Source organism: Lathyrus oleraceus, chromosome 5 (assembly GCF_024323335.1).
Source record: "Lathyrus oleraceus cultivar Zhongwan6 chromosome 5, CAAS_Psat_ZW6_1.0, whole genome shotgun sequence".
Taxonomy (NCBI): Eukaryota; Viridiplantae; Streptophyta; class Magnoliopsida; order Fabales; family Fabaceae; genus Lathyrus; species Lathyrus oleraceus.
Genome location: NC_066583.1, coordinates 115,141,339 through 115,151,593, shown reverse-complemented (window position 1 = coordinate 115,151,593; position 10,255 = coordinate 115,141,339). Strand labels below are relative to the sequence as shown.

Genomic DNA, 10,255 nt, shown 5'->3' with positions numbered 1-10,255 from the left:
AGGTCTTGCTACTGAGAACCCAAAGCAACATTTAAAAATCTTTCTCCAATTAGCAGACACTTTTAAAACCAATGGAGCTTCTCTTGAGGCAATCCGTTTAAGATTATTCCCTTTCTCCCTCAGAGATAAAGCCCTATCATGGTTGGATTCCCTTCCACCCAATTCCATAATAACTTGGGAAAACCTTAGAAAAGTATTCCTTGCTAGATACTTCCCCCCAAGTAAGACCGCCGTTCTTCGAAACCAAATAACCAGATTTACCCAGAGTCAAGGAGAATCGCTGTTTGAAGCTTGGGAGAGATATAAAGAGTTGTTAAGAGCATGCCCACATCATGGTTTAGAAAATTGGTTAATCATTCAGACCTTCTATAGTGGACTTCACTATAACACTAAGATGACCATCGACGTTGCCGCAGGGGACGCACTGATGAAAAAACCTTATCCTGAAGCTAGTGCCTTTATCAAAGATATGGCTCAAAACCATCAATCATGAGGAGTTAAACGAGCGACAGTTGAGAAGAAGGAAGCCCAAGGAGGAGTACATGAGTTAAGCTTTATAGACATGATGCAAGCTAAAATGGACGCGTTAGCCCTCAAGGTTGAGCATATGTGTATAAACCCGAATACTGCAGTTGTAGTTTCATCGGATTGTGAGATATGTGGAACCAAAGGACACCAATCTGCAGAATGCAGTCTCTTAAATGAAACTAACTCACATCAAGTGAACTACGCCCAAGGGAAGCCATATTCGAATACCTACAACCCTGGATGGAGGAATCACCTGAACTTCTCCTATAAGAACAATAACCCTATCCAAAATACTACACCTCCGAGACAACCAGGTTACCAAGCCCCAAGACCAAATCAACCTATGCAACATGTGCCACCAAAGTCGAGCCTTGAAAAAATTGTGGAAAATTTTATCATTGCTCAAACCCAACAAAACAAAGAGTTCATGAACCAGAACATACACGTTAACGAACTGATTACCCAGTTAGGAACCAAGGTTGACCAAATAGTTACTCACAATAAGATGCTTGAAACCCAGATCTCTCAGGTAGCCTTAAACCAAGCCCCCCAGACTACACCTGGAGGACAGTTCCCTGGACAACCTCAACAGAATCCGAGAGGACAAGCCAATGCCATTACCCTACAAAGTAGGACCGCTTATGATGAGCCATTTAACCCAAGATTGAGTGAACCCAAAACTTCTAAGGAATATACCGAACCCACGGACAAAGTGAAGGAACCAAAGGAATCTGAAAAACAGGAAGGTCAAGAAAAAGGAGAAGAACCTAAAGACAAAACTTATGTACCACCCCCGCCATACAAACCACCGATACCATATCCGCAAAGACTCAAACAGACCCAGATCAATAACCAGTATCAGAAATTCATTAAGGTTATAGAAAAACTTCACGTAGAAATCCCTTTCACAGAAGCCATCACCCAAATACCTTCTTATGCAAAGCTTCTCAAAGACATCCTTACCAACAAACATAGACTCGACGATCCGAAGCCCTTGGAATGCAATTCTATTTCCGAGAATAAGTTAGCCAAAAAAGATAAAGATCCTGGAAATTTCTCCATTCCTTGTATTTTGGGAAGTCATGTCATCGAAAAAGATTTTCTAGACTTGGGGGCTAGTGTGAGCTTAATGCCTTTAGCAGCTTGTGAGAGGTTAAACTTAGGAGAATTACAACCTACTAAGATGTCACTTCAATTAGCCGATAGATCTGTTAAGCATCCGATAGGCATATTAGAAGATGTCCCTGTTAGGATAGGTCAGTTATTCATCCCTACTGATTTTGTTGTCATGGACATTAAAGAGGATGGTGATATACCAATCCTTTTAGGTAGACCATTCTTATCAACTGCAGGAGCCATAATAGATGTCAAGAGAGGAAAGTTGACCTTTGAGGTAGGTGACGAGAAGATAGAATTTATACTTTCAAAATTTCTTATGGCACCTGTGATGGGAGACGCATGTTATGCCATAGATATCATTGATGAATGCGTTAGGGAAATAGAACAAGAAGAAATCATAAAAACAATTAAGTTGCCATCAACTCTCATATTGGAAGATGATAACTTTAGGAATCCCTATATCGATGATAACCTTTACGGATGTTTATCCCTTACCCCAGATCCTATGCCATGCCCTAAGAAACTAACCCTAGAACTTAAGGAACTGCCTAAGAACCTTAGATATGAGTTTCTTGATGAAGAGATGAACCGTCTAGTTATAGTCAGTGCTACCTTGAGCCAAGAGGAAACAAACCAACTCTTAGATGTTTTACGAAGATATCCCTCAGCCTTAGGATATAATATCTCTGATCTGAAAGGTATAAGCCCATCCGTATGCATGCATCAGATTTTTCTCAAAGAAGATTCAAAGCCCTCCAGAGAACATCAGAGAAGAATAAACCCTATAATGAGTGATGTTGTTAAAAGAGAAGTTCTTAAGCTACTTGAGGTAGGTATAATCTATCAGATCTCGGATAGTAAGTGGGTGAGCCCTATGCATGTAGTACCTAAAAAGGGAGGCATCACAGTAGTGCAAAACGATAAAGGCGAACATATAGCAAAACGGATAGAAGGAGGATGGCAGATGTCCATAGACTACAGAAAATTAAATAAAGCAACCAGGAAGGATCATTTCCCTTTACCATTTATAGACCAGATGTTGGAGCGTCTAGCCAAACACTCTTACTTTTGCTATCTAGATGGATACTCTGGATTCTTCCAAATACCTATCCACCCCGAAGATCAAGAGAAAACTACCTTTACATGCCCTTATGGAACTTTTGCCTACAGACGAATGCCATTCGGACTCTGTAATGCCCCATCTACTTTCCAACGCTGCATGATGTCAATCTTTGCAGATTACCTAGATAGTATCATGGAATTATTTATGGATGATTTCTCGGTTTACGGATTTGATTTCCAAAATTGTCTTGCTAACCTTGAGAAAATCCTGGTGAGATGCATGGAGGTGAACCTTGTGCTAAACTGGGAAAAGTGTCATTTCATGGTCACCGAAGGAATTGTTTTAGGACATATAGTTTCCGAAAAAGTTATTGAGGTAGATAGAGCTAAGATAGAAGTCATAGAGAATCTAAAACCACCCAAAACCATCAGAGAAGTCCGAAGTTTCCTTGGACATGCTGGATTCTACTGGCGTTTTATCAAAGACTTCTCTAAAATAACTAAACCTTTAACTAGCCTTTTAATGAAAGATGCTGAATTCATTTTCGATGAAAAATGTAATGAAGCATTTAATCTTTTAAAGCAAGCGTTGATTTCAGCACCCATTATGCAACCCCCTGATTGGTCAGAACCTTTTGAGATAATGTGTAACGCTAGTGATTATGACGTTGGAGCCGTTCTAGGACAAAGGAAAGATAAAGATATACATGTGATTTATTATGCCAGTATAACCCTAGACGCCGCCCAACATAACTACGCAATAACTGAAAAGGAACTACTAGCTGTAGTTTTTGCTATAGACAAATTCAGATCTTATCTAGTAGGAGCCAAAATTATAGTTTACACCGACCATGCTTCCATTAGTTACCTATTAAGTAAAAAAGATGCCATGCCCAGGTTACTCCGATGGATTATGTTACTACAAGAGTTTGATTTAGATATCCAAGATAAAAAAGGCACTGAAAATGTAGTAGCTGATCACCTTTCTAGGATAGAACACCTGAAACCAGACTTCATACCCATAAATGATGATTTTGCCTATGATAGACTGATATCTAAACTAGAAGCCATTGAAGACGATAGCCTAGGCCCTCATGAGCACTTCCAAAAATCCTTAGCTGTAAGTAACGTGCCATGGTATGCAGACTTTGTTAATTATCTAGCTGCTGATATCATACCCCTTGATCTTGACTACCACCGGAAGAAGAAGTTCTTTAACGATGTAAGAAACTTTTATTGGGACGAACCGCTCCTTTTCAAAAGGGGTAAAGACGGCATTTTTCGCCGTTGCGTTCCAGAAGAGGAGGTAAAAAGTATAATTGAGCATTGTCACTCTGCACCCTATGGTGGACATGCGAGCACCTCTAAGACATACGCAAAGATTCTTCAAGTTGGCCTGTTCTGGCCTACCATGTGGCGCGATATCCATGCTTGCATTGTCAAATGTGATAGATGCCAACGCATGGGAAATATTTCAAGACGTGACGAAATGCCTCTAAGAAACATTCAAGAAGTAGAACTCTTCGACGTTTGGGGTATAGATTTCATGGGACCTTTCCCACCATCCTTAGGAAACAAGTATATCTTAGTAGTTGTGGACTACGTGTCTAAGTGGATTGAAGCTATAACTGCACCCATAAACGACACTAGAGTGGTGATCACGTTATTTAAGAACTGTATATTCCCCAGATTTGGAACACCCCGTTTAGTCATAAGTGATGGAGGATCGCACTTCATATCGAGAATATTTGATAAACTTTTAAGCAAATATGGAGTTAGGCATAGAGTAGCAACACCATACCACCCACAGACTAGTGGCCAAGTAGAAGTATCCAATAGGGAGATAAAATAAATTCTAGAAAAAACAGTTTCTATATCTATAAAAGACTGGTCTCAGAAGCTCCAAGAAGCATTATGGGCCTACAGAACCGCTTTCAAAACCCCTATAGGAACAACTCCCTGCCAACTAGTCTATGGAAAATCCTGTCATTTACCTTTTGAATTAGAGCATAAGGCCTATTGGGCCATTAAAACTTTGAATTTAGATTACCTGACCGCTGGCGAAAAACGTATCCTTGACATCCACAAACTGGAAGAACTCAGGCAATCTACCTACGAGAATGCCATAATATACAAAGAGAGAACCAAAGCTTCGCATGACAAAAGAATTGTGAAAAAAGATTTCAATATAGGCGACCCTGTTCTCTTGTTCAATTCTAGGTTACGACTTTTCCTTGGGAAGTTGCGTTCAAGATGGACTGGCCCTTTCAAAGTATCCAAGATTCTGAGATCCGGAGCTGTAGAAATCAAGAACGAAACCTGTAGTCCATTCATTGTAAATGGGCAAAGACTGGAGCTCTATGAAGGAGGAGATATTCCAACAGACTACTCCAGCCACACTCTGATAGATCCACCAATTCCTACGACAGATGTATAAGTTCTGATCGTCAAGCTAACGACGTTAAACAAGCGTTGCTTGGGAGGCAACCCACGGTTTTCTTATCTTATTTTACTTTTTCTGCATTTATTTACTTTATTTTATTTTCAATCATATTCTCGTCAGGACTAAATATCATTTGCAATGTTTGTGTTTTCAGGATCTTTTTCCCTAACCTTTGTAGGATGCAAAACTTTGATGACATGCACGTGGCTTTCAGAGATGACGCCCAAAGGGAGCGTTACATAGTTCTCTACCAGTGCCCTATGGCACCTACACGCTATCCGGACCAAGATTGCATGGACGCCCTAGGCATTGAGCCGAGCATCAGATTCCCGTGCCACCAACTCCAATGGGATGAATTCGCTGATGACATGAATAACACCTACAGGAACCCGACTTTGTAGTTCCTTAGCTCGTTTCCTTATGATCCTTACTCCGGACCAGATGGACATGCTGTTTTCAGGCTATTCGGGACTGAGTACTCTTTCAGCCAGAAGGAGTTTGATGACTTGTTAGGTTTTCAGACTACCCCCGACGCTATCCCTGAGACACCGATGGGATACTTTCTAAGTTGGGAAGTGGAGAAATTCTGGAGCGATATCTCTGGTGGAGGGAGTCAAGATCCTTCCACTCAGTTGTCCCAGGTTATCCACAACCCTACTATGAGGTATTTCTAGATGATACTGGCGCACTTTTTTCTTGGAAGATCAGATGTTGAAACTCTACTGAGTGAGGAGGAGATATTTTTGTTATTCTGTGCATCCCAGTCACGCCCTGTGGCATGTGGGAATTTTCTGCTGTGTGGACTTAGCGATGTTGCCAGATCATCCGAGGGAATTATTCATGTAGGAGGGATTGTCATGCAGATTGCCACTGCCTTAGGCCTGTCCCGCAAGCTGCTCCATCTCAGGACTTTCTGTGGCTACACTACTATGGATATTGATTTCTGCTTGGATAGAGGATTGATGAGGAGAGTCTCTTTCAATCTCAGACAGTTCAGATTGTTGATGGATAGCGAGACGATACACTACTTTACACTGCCAGACCCGATGATGACTAGTGTTCATGACCCAACTAACTGGAGTTATGCTTTGGAAGGTCATGGAGAGACTGTTGAGAAGCCTAGATCCCCTCCTGTTGTTGATTATACTCCTACGCCGCTTTCACCCAGGATTACTGTGCTCTCTAATAATTTATCTTTGCAGCCCCCAGATGTCCGCACGCAGATTGCCGAGTGTCGCAGAGAGACTGACAAGCTTAGGCAGAAGGTGGCTGACCTTACTTTACAGATTGAGGTATCTGATCTTACACATGCTACTGAGGCTGATTTTTTATACCAAGAGATAGCAGAGCTTCGTCAGAAGATAGCCGTACTTCGTGGATCCAATCAGGCAGAGGAGCCCCCTGTTGTTTGAGCTTACCGTCTCGTTTACCTTTTCTTATTTATGCTTATATTATTTTTCGCATTTCCTAGACTTATTTTATATTATCGCATTTGGTACATTTTCAAATTATGTTATCACTTTGATATTTTCATATATATATTATACGTGTGTTTATTTCCTTTATATTCATATTATAGTCTAATAGTATTATTTATTCATTTGTTTAATGTTTAAATTTCATTTTCATAAATTGTGCAAGCCTTATTCTATTAGGAAAAATAATGAAAATGCTATCCGGACCCCCAAACCAAAAAAAGCATGGAGAAGCCCATACCAAAATCTTCAAATTTCAGCCCAGCTTCAACTTTGCTCTTGTGGCGCCCGCCATAGACCCTATGGCGCCCGCCACGGCGTCTGGTATATGCGGGGCAGATTCAAATAATTCACCATTTTTGGCCCTTCAAACTTCCAAAACCCATATTTTCCTCTTCCAAAAACTCCCTTGAACCCCATAAAAGCTCCTACATTTATCATCTTCCCACCATACAATTTACCTTTCCAACTTCCATTTTAATTTTCATCCATCAATATCCATAAAAATCCCACCTTTACCACCCTATATATATAAACTCATTTTTCATCTTCTTCAACACATTCAAAGAGCAAAACAATGGAGTTCAACAGATATATTCTTCGCGAAGGGAAACCCGGGGATAAGCAGAGAAGGATTATTGAAAGGTTGCAAAATCGGGAAATTCTCCCGACGAGGTACGTGGACGATAACTGTCTGTATACTTTGGGTATCTACCACAGTGTTTTTCATTTTTTAGATTTTTTAGGCTTGCACACTATTTTTGTAAACAGAGAGCCTACCTTTGAGCGACTGACAGTCGAGTTTTTAAGTTCTTTAATTTATACTGTCAGTCCTAACACTGCTAGTACAGTTGGTACTGTTAAATTTCGAATGTTTGCTGTTGAGTATGAGTATAGTACCAACGAACTAGCAGGTCTGTTAGGAATTCCTCATGGGGAAGGTGTTATTTGTGAGGGCCCTTTGGATTCAGACTGGTCGGTCGAGGTGTTTTCCTTCTGGCAGAGATTGTCTAATACTTCAATAAATTCTTTTGAAGGAATTCTTGCCTCGACCATCCATAACCCGACCATCAAAGTTTTTAGATATCTGTTGGCATGTACTATTTTTGGCCGGGAGAATCCAAACAAGGTTAATGCTCGGGAGCTTCTATTTTTACAGGAATCCTCACAAATAGGAGGATTAATTAGGTCCCGTTTATGATTGCTCATATGGCTTTAACTCTTAATAAAGCGGGACCTATTGTTTTTGAAGGACTCATTACGTCTATTGTTGGAGCTCTTAACCTGAACAATGAGATAGCTACCTTAGTTCCCTTAGCTCCTTACACAATCAACCTTAAATTTCTAAAAGATATGAAATTGTGCCGAGTGAGAAGAGATGGAGGTTATGTGCTTATGATTCATGGTGTAGCTATCCCATCTGTTGCCTTACTGTGCACTAGACGTACTAATGTACGTAATGAAAGGAACTGAACCTATGATTTAGATGCTCCACCTGTTTTAGGTCCACTTCCTCCTAATGTTCCTGATGAGGAGGGACACGACACTGATGAAGAGCTTGATCGGAGAGAGCAATCTCCCGTACCTCATGTGTCCCCCCATCACCCTTCACCACCACACACCACACCATCTTCTTCTTTTGCAGGTTCTGCTCATGGACTCTATATTACTAAGGAGATGTGGCGCGACCACATGGCTAGAGAACAAAGGCGTGATGGCCTACTCTCTACCATTCAGCAACAACTGGTGGACAACATGAGCTTCATGCAAGAATCGCAGTGGAGGGTAGATCGATCCTATGCGACTGTTTCACAGACCCTGCTTGCAATCACAAACGAGCAATCCCGTCAGAAGAACTACCACCGTGAGCATTTTGCGCTGATAGAGGCCACTCAAGGTTCCATTTTAGGCAACCTTCGAGAGGTGAGGACTGCTCAGGCTGACTTATCAGCCAGGATGGACCAGAGAGACCGTCGTCGCAGCAGATCCCATCGTCCACCTCAGAATGGCGAAGGGACCAGTGGTCAGCAGTAGTGTGACAGGTTACTCTCCCTTTATCTTATTTCAAAACATTGGGGATAATGTTTGATTTAAGTGTGGGAGGAGATTTTTTCGCTTTCTATTTCCCTTTGCTGTTTTTAGTTAGATTGTATATTTTTATTGCTTTTTAGTTATTTACTTTATTTTATTTTATTTTTAGTTAGTGTGTTTTAGAAAATACATGTGTCTGACGAGTCACCAGTATAGTGTATCTTTAGTACATCCTCATCTCCCCATTCCTTTAGCCCTACCAAAAAAAAAAAATTTTGCAAAAGAAAACGGTGTTGTTCTGAAAGTTTTTAGGTTTTAAGACAAGTTTGAGTTAGGATATGGTGACTTGGGAGAACTTTTTGAAACATCAGTATCGTTTTAGCACCATAGACTTCATGAGTATAGGAATCACACCCGAAACCCCATATACCATGGCCTTAATTATCATTTTAGTATAGTCCTCAGTAGTTTATTCTAGCAGTCAGCTCCGGCCTAAGCATGCTCTATGTAGGGGACCGATGAACATAAGTGAATGATCCAGTGCAATAAATAAAGAAAAAGGCAACTCCGGGATAGGTGACCCTCACAAGGTCATTTTAACCAAAAAGTTGTAAAAATTTGCTGCAAAAGAAAAAGAAAAAAAAACTCACCCACTGTTAGTTGGTTCAGAGGTATCTGACGCTGAACTCGGTAGGGCGGATTACAATCCGATCCCCCACAACTGTATTTGGGTCAAATAAAAGGGTTTACACAGATTTATGTGCCAGAAACCCCATGTTTAGGATCAGAACCACTAACCGATCACTCTACTATGAAGCATGTACGAATAATGGGCTTAATGTGATTGTGCCTGAATGAAAAGGACCCAAAAAAGAGATGAAGAGGTAAGCCTAGGTATTATGGGATAATATGGGTTGGTTAATATAGGAATGGAGTTTATGTCCGTGTCTGCGGATAAGTGTCATCACGACACCCTTGGTTCACTCAGTTAGTACCTATCACTGCATCCCAACTTGAACTTAGAAGCCCTTTTAGCCCGAATCACTCGTCGACACCGGTTTTTCTTCTTTGAGCTTTTAAGTGTTTTGCTTGATGACAAGCAACAGTTTAAGTGTGGGAGAATTTGATGACACTGAAATTCACCGTATTTTCGACTCCGATTTCGCATGCATTTTAGTTACTTTATTGTTATTTTGTTATGTTATTATTATGTTTTTCTTTGTTTTCAGGTTTTCAGTCTAATCAAAGCCCCAATCGAGAAAAGGAGCGAAAATGAGCTAAAAATCCATAAAATCAGCATTTTACACTTGTGACTCCCACTGTGGCGGGCGCCATGGGTCCTGCCATGACGTGTCCCAGTTTCAACCTCTCCTCAACTGCCACGCCTCCCACGATCTCCACTTCGGCGCTGCAATTTCCTCCTGTGGCGGGCGCCATGATGTTGTGGCGGGCGCCACAAGAACAAAATGGTTCCCGCCCTTTTTCAAACTTAGGAGCATCCTTGTAATCTCCACATTTTTTTCTTGCCTATAAATAGAGCCTTGATTTCATTTGTTTCATCATCCAAACTTAGTTACAACTAGGCATATATCAGTAT

The 10,255-nt window shown here is 41.0% G+C and overlaps 1 non-coding gene across 1 annotated transcript; it reads right to left on the bottom strand.

Moving 5' to 3' along the window:
- Window positions 1-232: 232 nt before the first annotated feature.
- LOC127088583 (small nucleolar RNA R71) lies at window positions 233-339 on the bottom strand. Its single transcript, XR_007790414.1, has one exon. It is a non-coding gene; the product is annotated as a small nucleolar RNA R71 (small nucleolar RNA).
- Window positions 340-10,255: the final 9,916 nt, after the last annotated feature.